Here is a 17067-nt window from a genome sequence, read left to right on the forward strand (position 1 = left end):
CTAGTTATATATATAATGTGTGTGTGTGTGTGTGTGTGTGTGTGTGTGTGTGTGTATGACTGGAAGGAAATATACCAAGGAATTTTGGATGGTAAAATGATGAGTGAATTTTTCTTTATGGCCCACATTTTCAAGAATGAGCACACGTTGCTTCTACAATAAAAATATCACTGTTAATTCTGAGACCCCTCCTGACACGACCAGGAAGCACAGTGTCGCCAGCCCAGCTTGGGCGCAGCCACCCGACCCGCGCCTCTCTCACCGGAGCGTTGGTACATGTGCCCACTTGTGTTGCTTTTTAGTGTCAGCGTTTAGCGAGACAGGTCGGAGCCCCAGCTTCGCAAAGCCAGCTCCACTCGCTCACGGAGACTATTCCTTGTTTATGCTGCAGGGAAAGTGTGCGTTTTTTCCAAACTTGGGGTCTGTAGTGAGCTGAGCCCTTGCGGCAGCCCTGGCCCTCCCCGGCCCCCCAGCACCTTTCAGCGGAATGCCGGGCTTGCTGGGCTCTGACAGCGGCAGAGGGTGCCGTCTTCTCTCTGCATTAAATACATATTGATTACGCATTAAACTACGTCTATGTAGCACAACCGGGATCAGATGTAGACGAGCCGCCTGCGAATGCATGCCATGGGGGGTGAACAGTGAGCAGACGTGAGCCGGGGTGTGGTCCGTGGCGGCCACCCGGGAGACCCCTCGGCTGAGGAGGCCTCGTGGCAGGACCTGGTCCCTTCAGGAATGAGAAGGCCCCTCCACAGCACTTTCTGGAAATACGTCGGAACGTTGGGATGAATGAGTATTCCGTGAAGGTCATTTCTCCCTCCGCGCCTGGAGGGCCCACCTCCCCGCCGTGGCACCTGCATGGCCGAGGAGCCCCGCAGATGCGCCTGCTCAAGCAGAGGAGACAGGACCCCGGCACCCTTCGAATGCACGCAGCGCGCCCTCGCTGTGGTCAGCGCCCAGGGATGCTCAGGCCTTCCCTCTGCGAAAGCAAGCATGTGCCGTCCTGGCGATCTTCGTTCGCACATATCTTCACGGCTCCCCTGGGAGGCCTGGTCCTTCCAGAAGTGATGAGGGAGGGTGCCCCGCCTGCTGGCTGCAGCAGGAAGGGACTTGGGGAACCTTTTGTGTCCGACAGGCTCAGCCAGTCCCCACGTGGGCTCGGGCTCTCGCTCCTGGTGGAGCCGTCTCCCCGATGCCCTGTGTCCCAGCTCCCCCACTTCCTGAGAGCTTTGACTTTTGGCCCCTTCCCTGGAACAGGAGACAGCGGGGGTGCGGGGGGGTGACTCCTGCTCATTCGCTTGGCTTGTCCGCGGCCCGTGAACGTCACCCAGCCGCTGAGGCCCTGACCGTGAGCTCCCCCTCGGGGCCCACAGCTTCAGCCAGACGCCTCCGCCCTTCCAGCGAGCAGTGAGGCAGACCTTTGACCGCCCACAAAGGGTTCCTTCCGGGCCTCCTTTGTCTAAACTTAATATTCCCTGTATTAGGTCTCATAGCCGTCACGAGGAGGGTTGAATGCTAAAGAATTCCGAATCAATTAGGATTCCGCCAGGAAATCAGAGCCTCTGTGAAGCGGTACCCGGCTCTGGGAGGCGCCGTGTCACCTGATAATATCGGACCAGAAACCTATTGTCAGACCCGATGCTCAAGGCCAAGTGTCTCTTCCCACAAAAGCCGCAATCCCCTCACCGCCTGCCGTGGAGCCGGGCTGGAAGAATAGGCATAATAGGTGATTATGCAGCCCGTCAATGCGGCTCCCGGCTAAGCCTGCTAGAAAAGGCCCCGCAGCCGTGTGGCCACCGTCTCTGCTCTCAGGCCGGGATCTGCAGTGACAGGAGGCAGGGCCGTCCCCCGGTCAGTGGGCTCTGTGATCCCACAGCGAGTGGCCACACGTGACAGCCACCCCGTGGTTTCAGATGGAGAGGACGAGGAGAATGCTCAGTGGCTAACACAAGGTCAAAGTCTTTTTAAAAATATGTATATTATTTATTGATTTTAGAGAGGAAGGGAGAGGAGAGAGAGAGAGAGAGAGAGAGAGAGAGAGAGAGAGAGAGAAACATCAATGACGAGAGAGAATCATGGATCGGCTGCCTCCTGCACACCCCACACTGGGACTCGAGCCCACAACCCAGGCATGCACCCTGGACTGGGAATTGAACCTTGACCTCCTGGTTCATAGGTCGATGCTCAGCCTCTGAGCCACACCACTGGGCACGAGGTCAGAGTCTTGATGGACAGTCACAATGGGCAGGTCTCAGATAACGAAAAAGCACCTTTAAGTCAATAGGTGAGCAGACCAGGACATTTTCCTAGGAAAAGGAGGATTTGCCGTTAGGATTTCCAGGGGGCTCTAACACGCACGCTGAGCCGCCTGAGATCCAGCCTGCTGGCATGCCCTCCCATGGAAGACGTGCCGGGAAGACGATGTGAGGGGCAGTGACGAGGCAGGGCTTACGGTTTCGAATGTTCCCAGATCCAGGAATTCTGGAGCACGAGCAGATGTTGTCAGGAACAAACGCACTTGGGTTCCCACAAGGACAGTCACCCCTTCTTCCCTCCTCGGCGGCGGAGCGTCGCCCTGTGTTCTGTCCCACGGGAGGTTCCTCCCGCACCCCAGGCTGACGATGGTGAGGCCTGTACGGCAGCCGAGGGGCTGTGACCGCCGGACGCTGGTCCGCGTCTCCCGGACGGAGGCCTCCGTGCGCCTGGCGGGCTGTCTCAGGGCCCGGGCGGGGCTGCTGCTCCTCTGATGCGCCAGGCCCCGTGCTTCTCCCCCTCCCGGGAAGGACGGGTGCTCACGGGACACTTCGCTGGGCTCTGCGTATGGGGCAGGCACGTCGTCGGGGCTGGCAGGTCATGGTACCGGCACAGAGATGGCCAGTCCCGTTGCTAGGATGCTGCACGCGTGCATGGTCCGTGTGCTGTGTGCTCGCTCGGGGTATGTACACAGAGCACACGGCCGAAACCGGCCCCTCTGCACGCAGCGTGCCAGCTGTTAGCAATCTTCTTTACGTCACCGGAGGCCACGCCAGCCCCTTTCACTTACCATGATAGATGGCAGGACGCAACCGAGAAAAATGCAGGTGTGTGGCATGTACACTCGGGGTGCGCGTCAGGTCTAATCTGTGACGCACGGAGGCCCCGCATGCCCAGTCCAAGGCCGCGAGCGGCTGCGGGAAGCAGCGCCCGGCCCCGGAGAGCGCAGGCCCGTTGCGGGTCCGGGTCCGGGTCCGGGGAGGAGCGGGAATAAAACACGGCCCGCGGTGCCCTCCTGCGCGGCGTCCCTCGGCACGGGAGCGGCGGCGCCCGGCTTGGCTGCACGTTGAATTTCCCCGTCCTCTCCGGCGGCAACAGGGAATTCTGTGACCTTCTGCTGCAAGCACGTCCCACTTAACGGGGTCCAGGGCTCCGCGGGCCGCGCTAATGGACAGCCATTAACCATCCCGGAGCTCCCTGTCCCCCGGGGCTCTCCGAGCCGAGTTCCCGGCTCTCCGGAGTCAGGAGTTGACAGGCAGCTGTCCGTCAACTGGAAATTTCTTAAAGCTACAGGCCCTGCAGCAAATAAAGGTGCTCGGTGTTTACCATGGAGACGGTGGTTTTGCCAGGACTAATGTGATTTCATGAGAACACTAAGCGGGAGCCGGAGCTTTCGAGTCTAGTCATCTGCACGCAGTCCATCTGCAGGCGGCCCCGCCTCTTGTGCGGGGAGAGCTCCTGGCTCCTCCAGTTTGGCAGGTTTGGAGGCGTCCGTCAATGTGCCTCTGCAGCTCGACTTGGCGACGGGAACTCTCCCCATGGAAGTCCCAGTTTCTGTGAATTGCTGTGAAAATTAGACAACCAAAGAAAACATGTTTTCTTTTTAAATATATTTTATTGATTTTTTACAGAGAGGAAGGGAGAGGGATAGAGAGTTAGAAACATTGATGAGAGAGAAACATCGATCAGCTGCCTCCTGCACACCCCCCACTGAGGATGTGCCCGCAACCAAGGTACATGCCCTTGACCGGAATCGAACCTGGGACCCTTCAGTCCGCAGGCCAACGCTCTATCCACTGAGCCAAACCAGGTAGGGCAAGAAAACGTTTTCTAAAGCCAATTTGAAAGATTGGCTGAGACACAGGGTTACGTGGGCTAAAGAGACAAAGCCTCCACGATTAATGGGATGGCTGTCCTTCCTTCGTGTCTGGGGCAACGTGCCATGGCTGTCATCCGCCCCGCCCTCCCGGCGGTACGCGTGGCTGCTGAATCAGGCCTGTTCTGCGGGAGGCGTAGGCTCACGCTCGGGGGCTGCGTACCAGTGAGGGTGCAGGTATGCGTGCAGAAGGAGTAAGCAGTCAGGAGCGGGTCCCTGGGGTCCTGCAGAGATGCCAGTCAACCATTCTCTTCCAAACAGCCCTCCTCCGACTCGGACCTGGGCGGGAGGCTCCGGAGGCCCTGGCTGAGCTGGGGAGGAGGGGTGCTCAGTGGACACAGCGATCACTCTAACCAGGCCATTAGAGCGCAGCCTCTCTCCCGTCACTTCACAAGCCTCGGCCATTCCGACCCGAGAATTTAGGAAAGGGGTGTCGGTGGGAGCCGGGGAGTGGGGACGCGCTGCAGAGCAGATGAGGGACAGGACTGACTGTCACTCTGTCTTGTTGCTGCGGCACCAGGCAGCTCAGTGAAGGTCGTGGCCTGGTGGCCAGTTCGTAAATTCCAAATAAACGTCTGCATTTTAAAACGACGGACATCATTTCAGACTTGCAGCAGGCTGCAAGACTAGTACAAATAATTCCTGAATGTCCTTCACCCAACCTATGCTAACTTTTTACCACGTTTTCCTTATGCTTCTCTCTCTCCTTATAAGCCGTTATTATTACTATCATTATTATTATGTACAGAGATATTATTTTTTTAATTACCCATTTGAGAGTAAGTTGCAGACATAAAGGGCTTTTACTCTGAGGTACTTTTATGTGCATAAAGAAAAGAGGACTTTTTAAAAACATAAGCACAGTACAATGATCAAAATCAAGAAATGAACATTAACAAAATACTATCTAATCGACAGACCGTATGCAGATTTGTTTCCATTGTCCCAATAAAAAGGTGTCTTATGACGGAAAAGGAAAGAAGTCCTGGCCCAGAGGCCAGTCCGGGACCAGGCGTTGCATTTAGCCACCGCGTCTCTGTCGTCCAGCACAGCTCCTTCCTCCTCGTTTCCCGTGGCCTGGCCCCTTCGGCACACTGTGCCTCCATATGGGTTTTCCAGGGTTTCCCCATCATTAGCCACGTGCCACGGGAGCGAGATGTTCAAAGGCCAAGTTTGGGGGGAGTGTCCGTTTTTCTTGGAGCACGTGGCATGGTGAGCGTGTGGTGTGCAAAGGCGTTGCATCAGGGCAGGAAGCGTCCTAACGGCCATGTGAGATGAAATGGGGTCGCCCAGAGGATTCTCTTCATAACTGGGTCTGAGCTAGTTCCTGCCTTACCTCTACACACACACACACACACACACACACACACACGCGCGCGCACACACACACACACGTGCACACATGCACACACACATGTACACACGCGCGCGCGCACACACACACGCGCGCACACACACACACACCCCTTCAAAGCACCACACGGACCTGGGCATTGTGTCAAGGCAGCAGGTGAAGAGGCGGCCCTGAGCGCCGGCGCCGAGCGAGGGACTTGGGGGAGAGGGCGGCCATGGAGGAATGGCGGCGTGGACGTGCGGGGTTCTTGCGTCACCTTTCATTCTCTCAGGACGGAGGAGTTAATAGCCCAGGGTGTGATCACGCCATTATCAGTTCCCATTGTCGTAAAGCCCATTCGGAGGATGATTACATATGTTAATGAGTGTCGTTATAATACACTCCACAGTACATTACCTTCAATAAATATAATTGTTTATGCACTTTAATGAGGGCGTACAATGCCCCCAAACTAATGGTATTGACTGGATGGTGATTTATGGCTCTAAAGCTTGGCCATTAGGGAAGGAAATCTTACAAAACCTTTTATGTTTACCCAACTTTCCCTCGCCCCCTGAAAGCTGCCAGTCATCCCCGCCTCCCGCCGTGCCAAGGAGAGAATAGCTGGAGACGCTGCCCCTGCTCCCCGCGATGCCGCCCTCACCCCCAAGAGCGGGAGGTGGGCGTGAGCTCGCGTACAGGGTTTCCCGAGGATCATGACGTCCGCCCGCGGTCAGGTCAATGCGTTGTCTGGCACCAAAACCGACGCCATGTCAGCATGTCGGCTTCAAGTCAAATGACAAGGAATGAAAATACCGTTCGCTAAACTCCACCCGCGGACGAGAAAATAAGGCCGGGACAGCGTTTGGCCCAGCGTCCTGCATCACATGCCGGAAGGGACAGCGCAAGTTCACCTGTCCCTGCGCCCAGGCCTCCAGCCGGGGAGGGGCGAGCGCGGTGGGGCCCTCGAGGTAACCCCAACTTCAGGCGCTTCCTTCCTCGCCTCGCGATCTTCCCGTAGAAAGTGCGGTCTCCTGTTGACCGTGACGTTAAAAAATCCTCGTATCTGATAAATAAAACGTAGTTACCGTGTGCGATGGGCACTTTGTTTTTTATTTTTTTAATTTATTGATTTCAGAGAGGAAGGGAGAGGGAGAGAGAGATAGAAACATCAATGACGAGAGAGAATCATGGATCGGCTGCCTCCTGCAAGTCCCACACTGGGGATCGAGCCGGCAACCCGGGCCTGTGCCCTGACTGGGAATCGAACCGTGACCTCCTGGTTCATAGGTCGATGCTCAACCACTGAGCCACGCCGGCCGGGTGGGCACTTTGCTTCTTTAAATTAATATCACACTGAACGCAAGGACGAGAGCCGCCACAGGGACCTCCCTGGCCTGTACTGTGGCGTTAGTGGTCCTCGTGTCCCAAGCAGACAGGCGTCCTGTGGCTGGTGTCCTGTGGCTGGTGTCCTGTGGCTGGTGATCTGTGGCTGGTGTCCTGTGGCTGGCGTCCTGTGGCTGGTGTCCTGTGGCTGGCGTCCTGTGGTTGGTGATCTGTGGCTGGTGTCCTGTGGCTGGCGTCCTGTGGCTGGCGTCCTGTGGCTGGTGTCCTGTGGCTGGCGTCCTGTGGCTGGTGTCCTGTGGCTGGCGTCCTGTGGCTGGCGTCCTGTGGCTGGCGTCCTGTGGTTGGTGATCTGTGGCTGGTGTCCTGTGGCTGGTGTCCTGTGGCTGGCGTCCTGTGGCTGGCGTCCTGTGGTTGGTGTCCTGTGGCTGGCGTCCTGTGGCTGGTGTCCTGTGGCTGGCGTCCTGTGGCTGGCGTCCTGTGGCTGGTGTCCTCTGCAAGGTCTCACGAGTGAGAGTCTCAGAATTGCCAGTGAACTCGTGCGAGCACTGAGCCACTCTCCATGCGGAGCCGGGACCGACACTCCTGAGCCCGTCACGGCTGCAGTGTCTCCTCCCCGCAGCTGCGCAGTCTCCTCTGGGGCATCATCTGGTCCCGGGTTTAACGTGCGTGGCAACCGGCTAGCTTCCGGCTTATTTACCATCCAGCGCTGACCCGGGGGCGCGCATCCCCACAGGAAGCAATCGGGGTGACCCAGTGCGCTCGGCGCCGCATCCTCCAGCCCCCCGCGGACAAAGACTTCCGGTGAAAGCCAGCTCGCAGGAGGGCCTTCCCCGGAAATCTCTGGAAGTGGGTTTCTCTCACCTTCGGAGGCACATTTGCATGTTCTTTTTTTAACATCTCCGTGGCATAGCCTCTAAAAGGAGTTCCAGGAGTCTTTATGAATAAATAAAACGGTGCAACTTAACGATTGAGATTAATTCATCTCGAAACTCTAACTGCCTGGAAGAAATGACGGCAGGGATCCGTCCTGGCATCTCAGGAAGATGTTCCGAACAATAGCAGTTCCGCAGAGCAGGGTCCCAGGATGGAGACAGTCACTGGAGGAACTTTGCAAGGGTTCCATGGTGTTCCAAGTAGTTTGAAAGTCAGTAGCTTGGGGGGGAGCGGGGGGAAGAAAGGACATTGAGATGCAATTTGTGGTAAGATCTAATTAATTTTTTTGCTCCTAAGAATAATTTATTATTTACACTTCTTATTATATATGTATTTTAGCTTCATTAGTCTGCAATGCTGGAAAAAATTATACCTTCAAGTCCTATTTATCAAATTAATGGTGCAATTTCATAGTGACACATTCCAACATTCATTAAAGCAAGTACAGTAAAAATGCATTTAAATTAGATTAGTGTGATGTAATAAAGATCCCGGTGTAGGGGCGATATTCTAGCTGGAGAGAAACCCCCGGATCGAGCGGAAAGGAACTGGGAGATGATGCTTCAGGATTGATTGTGGCTCCGGGCACGTGAACGAATGGGCAAGAGTGACCCCCTCGCAGCCTCTGCTTGGCCGCTGCTATGTGTCCCCGTGACCGGGGCACGGCTCGGAGCCACCGCGGAACCCTCCAGCCAGGGCCCGGGCTCTGCTCAGCCCACGGCGCTGGATGGTGGCAGATCTGCACACGGTGCCAACATGGTACCCGTCGGAGCCACGGATGAGCTCATATCTATGGATGAAAAGCGCCGTGTACCCCCCAGATATCACGTGACTGTGCCCCCGGCCTCGTTCGCGGGGATGGGGAAGGACTGTGACCAGCGCTGCCTCCCAGGCGGGCACCGAACATTTCTTGAGGGGCGAAATCTTGAGGGGCCACACCCGTGGGTGCTCCCTGTGAAGACACACATGAAGCACGTGAGTGACATTCCACAGACGCGGCGCGTCCCTGGCCAGGCCCGTGCTTTACGCCACGAGGCCCGGGGAGGCCCCGAAATGGCCATTGTCCGGAGTCACACGCGGCACGGCATGCAAACGGTTCTTAATACACACGTCCAAGGTGACGGGGATGCTCGGAGGTTTCGTGGGACAATCCGGGGAGCGGCTGCCGTGCAAAGGCGTGCAGGTGGCAGCGGCAGCGGCATTTGAGTCTGTCCGGAGACCCTGGCACAGCCGCTGAGCTGGAGGCGGGCAGGGGCGGGGGGTGCTGCGCGGAAAATACACCCACGGAGCCGTATCTCGTGTTTCTGGCCGGCAGTGCTTACCACAGGCGTGTGATTAGGAGTCAGGAGAGAGCAGCGAGGGGCACACGCGGGCAGTTCGTGGGGGCCGAGGGGCCCAGCCCCTGCTCGCAGCGGGAGGGGAGGTAGCGTGTGCGCACCGGCCTCGCGGGGCCTCTCTGAGCCTCAGTGATGCGGGGCTGGAGCGCTGAGCAGGAGACAGGCCCCAGGCCCTCCTGGCTGAGGTTGGCGCCAGGGAACCAGCTGTCTATTTCCCCCCATCTCGGGTGACTTTTTGTAATGACCCCCCTTCTTTGAACTCCCCAGTGACGTGAGGGTCCATCCCAGGTGGCTGGTTTGAGCCCACAAACCTACCATCCACGCCCTGGCTCACTGACATGTAATAAAATGCTCTTGCTTCTCTTTTCTTTTTTGAGTTGTTGGCACTGTTACAGAGGTCCCCAGCTTGAAGAGAAGGCTCTAGAAAGAGGCCTCAGGAGAGAAGTGACAGCTGAAGAAAAGGGGGGTGACATGGAGCGCCCACAGACCAGAGGGTTCCCGTGTTAGAGCGTGCATGCGAGTAAAAGGAGCCAAGAAAAGCCGAGGTTTCCGAGGGCCGGACCGAGCAAACAATGATGTTAGAACAAGTTGAATCCCGGCCAACAGTCCGTCCGCAGAACACCGAGATGAGACGCCTGGCAGCTCCCTGGGGAATCGGGGCGTGTAGACAACCAATTTGAATAATTGACATAAAAATGTTTCTGGCCAACCAGGATTATACAGATTTTTCCATTTACAGCTGTCAAACCATCTAACGCATTGCCAGCCGCCCCTCAGTCCTGCTTTCCGAGGGTCCGGGAACCCCGATCTGGAGGTGGGGCGGGGCCCGGAGGATGCTGGTCTGCAGTCTTGACTTGAAATCAACATTTCAAATGAAAGTCGAAGGTTAAAACTCCCTTTGGTTCAATTTGGTCTCTCCTTTTGAAAAAAAAAATCATTTTATAAATTGCCATACTAATATGGACATTAAACAAAAGTGTGTAGTTTGGTGAATTTTAACACATGTATAGATTCACGTGACCACCACTGGGGGGGAATCGGGATAAAGAACAGCTCCTTGTCTCCCCCCCCCCACCAACTCCTTTGCTATTTATATAGTCATCCCCTTCCCTCACTTCATCTGAGCAACTGCTGATATAATCTCCAACTAGAGATTCATTGTATTAAAAAAATGCCACATCCATGTAATCATAAAGCATGCGATGTTTGGGGCTGGCTTCTTTCATGTGGAATCCTACTCCGAGATTCATCTACGTTGCTGGGTGCATCCAGAGTTTTCTGTTCCTTTTCATTGCTGAGCGGTATTCCATTCTATGGATAGGACATATTTACTTATCCCACATTTACACTGAAGGGCATTAGGCCGATCCCAGTTTTTAGCAAAGATGAATAGAGCTACCATGCACATTCATCAACAGACTGCTTCAAAAATACGCATGTTTACTTTTCAGAAATGGGATTGTGGGATTCAGATTAGTTGCTGGTTAAGAGCACGCTTCAGCTGCTGAACCGTTTCACAACGGCTGTATGTTCTTGGTTCCCAGCAGCCACGTAGGAGACCCCTGCTGTACCATTCTAATGTCATTCTAATAGGCGTGTCTCCTTAGAACTTCTATTTGCATTTCCTTAGTGACTGACGATGTTGAATATCTTTGCATGTGCATATTTGTCACCCTTATATCTTTACTAGAGGCCCCGTGCATGGATGTGTGCACCGGTGGGGTCCCTCGGCCTGGCCTGCGGGGATCAGGCTGAAACTGGCTCTCCGACATCCCCGAGGGGTTCTGGATTGCGAGAGGGCAGTTCTCGGGTGACGCACTCCAGAATCGGGCTCCCTCCTCTCTGGTTCCGGGTGCGTCACCCGAGAACCGCCGCTGCCAAGTCACTGCAGCTCGGCAGCTCCTGCATTGAGCATCTGCCCCCTGGTGGTCATTGCGCATCATAGCTACCAGTCAAACGGTTGGACGTCATTTAGGCTTTTATATATATATAGATGGGTGAAAGGTCTATTCAAGTCTTTTGCCCATTTAAAAAATTAATTGAATTTATTGGGGTGACATTGGTTCACAAAAGCATACATGATTCAAGTGTACAACTCAACAAAACATCATCTGTACACTGCATCATTCACCCATCGCCCCGTCTCTTTCCATCCCCTTTGCCTAACTCCACCTACTCCCCACCCCACTTTCCCTCTTGCTAACACTACACTGTTGCCTGTGTCTATGTGTTTTATCTATCTGTCTACCTATATAGATAGATAGATATATAGATGTAGATGTAGATGTAGGTGTAGGTGTAGGTGTAGGTGTAGATGTAGATGTAGATGTAGATGTAGATGTAGGTGTAGGTGTAGATGTAGATGTAGATGTAGATGTAGATGTAGATGTAGGTGTAGGTGTAGGTGTAGATGTAGGTGTAGGTGTAGATGTAGATGTAGGTGTAGGTGTAGGTGTAGGTGTAGATGTAGGTGTAGGTGTAGGTGTAGATGTAGGTGTAGGTGTAGGTGTAGGTGTAGGTGTAGATGTAGGTGTAGGTGTAGGTGTAGGTGTAGGTGTAGGTCTAGGTGTAGGTGTAGGTGTAGGTGTAGGTATAGGTGTGGGTGTGGGTGTAGATGTAGGTGTAGGTGTGGGTGTAGGTGTAGATGTAGGTGTAGATGTAGGTGTAGGTGTGGGTGTAGGCGTAGATGTAGATGTATGTGTGGGTGTAGGTGTAGGTGTAGGTGTAGGTGTAGGTGTAGATGTGGGTGTAGATGTAGATGTAGGTGTAGGTGTAGGTGTAGGTGTAGGTGTAGATGTAGGTGTAGGTGTAGGTGTAGATGTAGGTGTGGGTGTGGGTGTAGGTGTAGGTCTAGGTGTAGGTGTAGGTGTAGATGTAGATGTAGATGTAGATGTAGGTTTAGGTGTAGGTGTAGGTGTAGATGTAGATGTAGATGTAGGTGTAGGTGTAGGTGTAGGTGTAGGTGTAGGTGTAGGTGTAGATGTAGGTGTAGGTGTAGGTGTAGGTGTAGATGTAGATGTAGGTGTAGGTGTAGGTGTAGGTGTAGGTGTAGGTGTAGGTGTAGATGTAGATATAGATGTAGATGTAGGTGTAGGTGTAGGTGTAGGTGTAGGTGTAGGTGTAGATGTAGATGTAGGTATAGGTGTAGGTGTAGGTGTAGGTGTAGATGTAGATGTAGATGTAGATATAGATTTTTTTTCTTAATCCTTTCACCTTCTTTCATCCAGCCCCACAACTCCTCTGACATCTTTCTCTTGTTCCTGATTTTAAGGAAAATGCTTTTGTTTTTCCCCCATTGTGCATGATGTTAGTTCTGGGTTTGTCATATATGGCCTTTATTATGTTGAGGTATATTTCCTCTATCCCCACTTTGCTGAGGCTTTTTATCATAAATAGATGCTGGGTTTTTTTTCAAATGCTTTTTCTGTATCTATTGATGTGATCATATGATTTTTATCCTTCCTTTGTTTATGTGATGTTTCATGTTAATTGATTTGCAGATATTGAACCAACCTTGCATCTCAGGAATAAATCTCAGTTGATCATGCTGTATGATCTTTTTAATATATTGCTAAATTTGGTTTGCTAATATTTTGTTGAAAATTTTTGCATCTATGCTCATCAGGAATACTGGCCTATAATTTCCTCTTTTTTTGTGTGTGATGTCTTTGGCTTTGAAATAAGGGTAATGCTGGTCTCATAAAATGAGCTTGGGAGCCTTTCCTCTTGAATTCTCTGGAAAAGTTTGAGAAAAACAGGGGTTAATTCTTCCTTGAATGTTTGGTAAAAGTCTCCTGTGAATCCATCCAGTCCGGGACTTGCTTTTTGCAATTTGTTTTATTACCGATTCAATATTGTTGGTAGTTATTGGCCTTTCAGATTTTCTGTTTCTTCTTAACTCAGTCTTAGAAGATTGTATTTTTCTAGAAATTTATCCATTTCTTCCAGATTGTCCAATTTGTTGCTATATATTGTTCATAACATTTTCTTAGAATATTTTGTATTTCTGTGGTGTCAGTTGTGTTTGACAACATGGTTTGATACATGTATATATTGTAAAAACAATTATCACATAAGTTTAGTTAACATCCATCATCTCACATCATTATAATTTTTTCTCTTGTGGTGAGAATTTTAAAATCTACTCTCTTAGCAACTTTCACATATACAATACAGTATTGTTAGCTATAGTCACTATGAACTCATACAACTCAGCAGAAAACAAAACCAAATAATTCCATGCACAGCAAAAACAAGACTTTAAAATAGACACGAAGTTAATATCTAATAAAAGGGGTAGTCCTACATACTCCATGAGTGAATAATTACTCAGTAATTGGTTTTTCAGATAAATTTAGGTGTGTGGGGGGGAGAGCAGCTCTCTACCACACATGCCAAATAAATTCTAGAAGTATTAAATATTTATTTGGTAGTTGAGACAGAGATGGTGTGGCTCCTAAAATATTCTCCATCTGGCCCTAGGCAGTAGTTTGCCAAGTCCTGCTTGAGACAGGCTCTGGATTGTCTGCCCAGTTCCACTCTGTTCCCTTCTCGAGGGATCTCTTCTCACTCACAGCCCCTCCTGAGTGGGTTCATCCAAGTTCTGTCCCTTCCTCCAGGTCATGACTGATTGGAATACAGAAGGACCTAGACTCCGGTTAACTCTCCTTAAACTGGCTTGTGACCTATCACTTATACGGCAGCCAAGTTTCTCTTTCTGTGTTGGGACACCAGCAAATGGTTAGAATTGGTCGGAGATGCTGCAGGTAGAATCCACATGCAGTCTTAGGTCTCAGTTACATGCAAACTGACTCCAGAGTCCGTTAGCCGGGGAGAGAGGGGCAGATCCAATGGGAGCAGGAGATGAGAAAGACCACATGGTCTGAGAGGAGATAGAAGACCTGGGTCCCGCCTTTACAGTCTTTTGGGTTCATGTCTACAAAGCCAGGGTTATACTTTGGTTCTTTTTATTATTATTATTCTTTTTTTATTTTAATTTTTTTATAGTTATTCTTTTTTAAAATTTTTATTTTATTGTTTAAAGTATTACATATAATAGTACATATATCTCCTTTTTTTTCCCTCCATTGACCTTCCCCCAGCCTCCCCTAACCCCTGTCGCATGCCCTCATCCCACCCCCACAGTGTCTTGTGTCCATTGGTTGGGCTTATATGCATGCATACAAGTCCTTCAGTTGATCTCTACACTTTGGTTCTGTCAGACTCGCTATTTCTTTCATATTTTATAAACTATCCTCTTCTTGAGTGAGGGTCGAATATAATCACACAAATCTTGAACCAGAGACTATATACTCCAAGATATATTAGGACCTAATGGAAGAAGTTCATTGTTTCTAAATAATAAAATAATGTACACCCATGATAAAGAACAGTGGGTAATTTACCTACAGGACACTGACTTTGTATGTCATAACAATAACAAAAAAATCACAATAAATATAATTTCATTAGAAGCATGTTGCACAAAGATTCGTGCAATAGGCCTTCCTTCCCCTGGCTGCCAGCACTGGTTTTCCTCCAGTCTTCAGTCTTCTCCGCTCCGGCCGGAGCACTGCTCCTGTAGCTCCCTCTGCCCCCCCCCACCCCCCCCCATTCTCACACTCATAGCAGGCATCCCGCCCCGCCTGGTCACTCCGCACCTGCATATGCAAATTAACCTGCCATCTTTGTTGGGTTAATTTGCATACTCACTCTTGATTGGCTGGTGAGCATCATGGAGGTATGGTCAATTTGGATATTTCTCTTTTATTAGTGTAGATTACAACCGATATACCATTTTATACCATTGTATGGAGGTCCAGTATGTGCATGTGAATGCTGCAGTAATAGGAGAGGGTAGTGAAGGCCACGGAACACGCATAATGATGTCATTATGATGTCATTGGTGAAGCAACACCTGCACCAAAAACCTTGACGCTCAGCCTGGTAGAGTCAGTAGCCCCCAATTTCTCATTTCTTCCCTCTTGATCACCTGGAGCATTACGTCTACCCAAACTTCTAAAATCCTTTTTGTTTATTCCCTGTATGGTGCCAAATGCACTCCCTTAATTGGCGCTACTCTTTGTCTGTTTCTTCCACAGCAAATTCGAAAAGGGAGGAGAGGGATTTGGGATGTGAAGATGCAGCTGTTGGAATTGTAAAAGCACAGATAAAAGCAGAGCCGCTGCACAATAAAGGGGACGCGAAAGGCTCACCTGAGAGAGCGAGGAGGGTTTTGCCACGGGCGCCGTGATGTTTCAGATGCGTGCAATGGTCATGGTAAGACCATAAACAAACCCACAGGCGTGTTCCCAGTGTGTGTGTGTGTGTGGGGGGGGTTTATACTTATGTGCTTGTGAATGTGAACAGTGGAGCGGGGGAGAGAGGATGAGCAGGGATCACATGTATTTACATTGCTGTTTAATTTTCCCTTTTCAAAGATGTGCTTATGATGGAGAAGTTATCATGCGTGAGGCCCTGGTGATCGTGTGAGTCAGATGTGCTCTCTGCCTTCGGGGAACTTAAAACCTGGCCACTGAGATGCGTACGTGATGAACAGGTAACGAGCAATACATGGTCAGGCGAGCACAGCAACTCTGGGAGCACAGAGGAGACCATTCATTGTCCTAATGAGAGTGGGAGGCGGGAGGCATTAGAGAGAATTCCTCAGAGGAGGCATTCAGAGATGATGGAGATTTAGCTTGGCCCAGAAATGGGGCACCGTTTTTGTGGAGCGAAAGCCCTTTTCAGCTGTCTCACAGCGTGGGTGGCGTGCTTCGCGAACGGTGGGTCCGCAATCGGGCAGTTTGTGAGGAGGTACAAGGTGGTGGGTAAGGAGAGCAGGTCCAAGAGGAACAGTGGATCAGGGAAGAAGTAAGAGTCTATAGGTAAAAAAGGAGAGCAAAAAGCACACCAACAAACAGCCCCAAACCTGACTACTGCCATTACTTTTTAACACCTGAACAATGGAAGACTCGATAAACATACGTAAAACCCCAGGATGCCCTGGTTGGGTTTTGAACATGGAAAGATGGAGAGAGCCACATGACACCCTCATGATTCCATGATATCCGTGTACTTTGCGATGCATAAAAGGAGAGGAGGCAACCAACTTCTTTCTCCCACAGATACCAATAGAGCACCTACTGTGTGCATAGAATTCTCCTAGACACAGGGCAAACATAAACAAACCAGAGAGGCGAGGTCCAGCTTGGTGGCTCCCGGTGGGTCTGGGCTGATCTGTAGGAACGAGTCTCTATCCTGCACCGCATCCCACAGTAACAGAGAATAAAAGCCCCATGCGCAGGTGGGCACAATGGAGAGATGAGACCAACCCTAACTCTACCCTAACCCTAACCCTAACCCTATCCTTATCCCTAACCCTATCTCTGACCCTATCCCTAACACTAACCCTAACTCTAACCCTAACCCTAACCCAAACTCTAACCCTAACCCTAGCCCTAACCCTAACCCTGCACCGCATCCCACAGGAACAGAGAATAAAAGTCCCATGTGCAGGTGAGCACAGTGGAAAGGTGAGCCTGATCATAACCCTAACCCTATCCCTATCCCTAACCCTATCCCTATCCCTAACCCTACCCCTATCCCTAACCCTAACCCTAACCCTAACCCTAACCCTAACCCTGGGTCTCGTCCCTCAATCACCTTCCTGCTCAGCCAACAAAAGGAGGGAAGATAAGTGAGTCCAATGCAAGCGGTCGGCAGCATTGGCTGCAGAAGTTCTGACAAGAGCAGAAACTTTGTCCTTGACCCCCGTCGGAACCCTTGCATCAGACGGCACAGCGCCGTCCAGTGTGGGAGACACGTGAGGCCTTCAGCAGGGTCAGCAGCCTGGCAACTTGCCCTGGATGCTGGCGGCAGGAGAGGCAGGAGAAGGTGGATGTCACGGAGAACCCAAGAGGCCATGGAATGCCTGGGAGCCCCTCGGCGGGGCCTCAGAACGGTCTCCGCAGCACTGCAGGGCAGAC

This window comes from Eptesicus fuscus, chromosome 12, assembly GCF_027574615.1.
Source record: "Eptesicus fuscus isolate TK198812 chromosome 12, DD_ASM_mEF_20220401, whole genome shotgun sequence".
In the NCBI taxonomy this organism is placed as follows: Eukaryota; Metazoa; Chordata; class Mammalia; order Chiroptera; family Vespertilionidae; genus Eptesicus; species Eptesicus fuscus.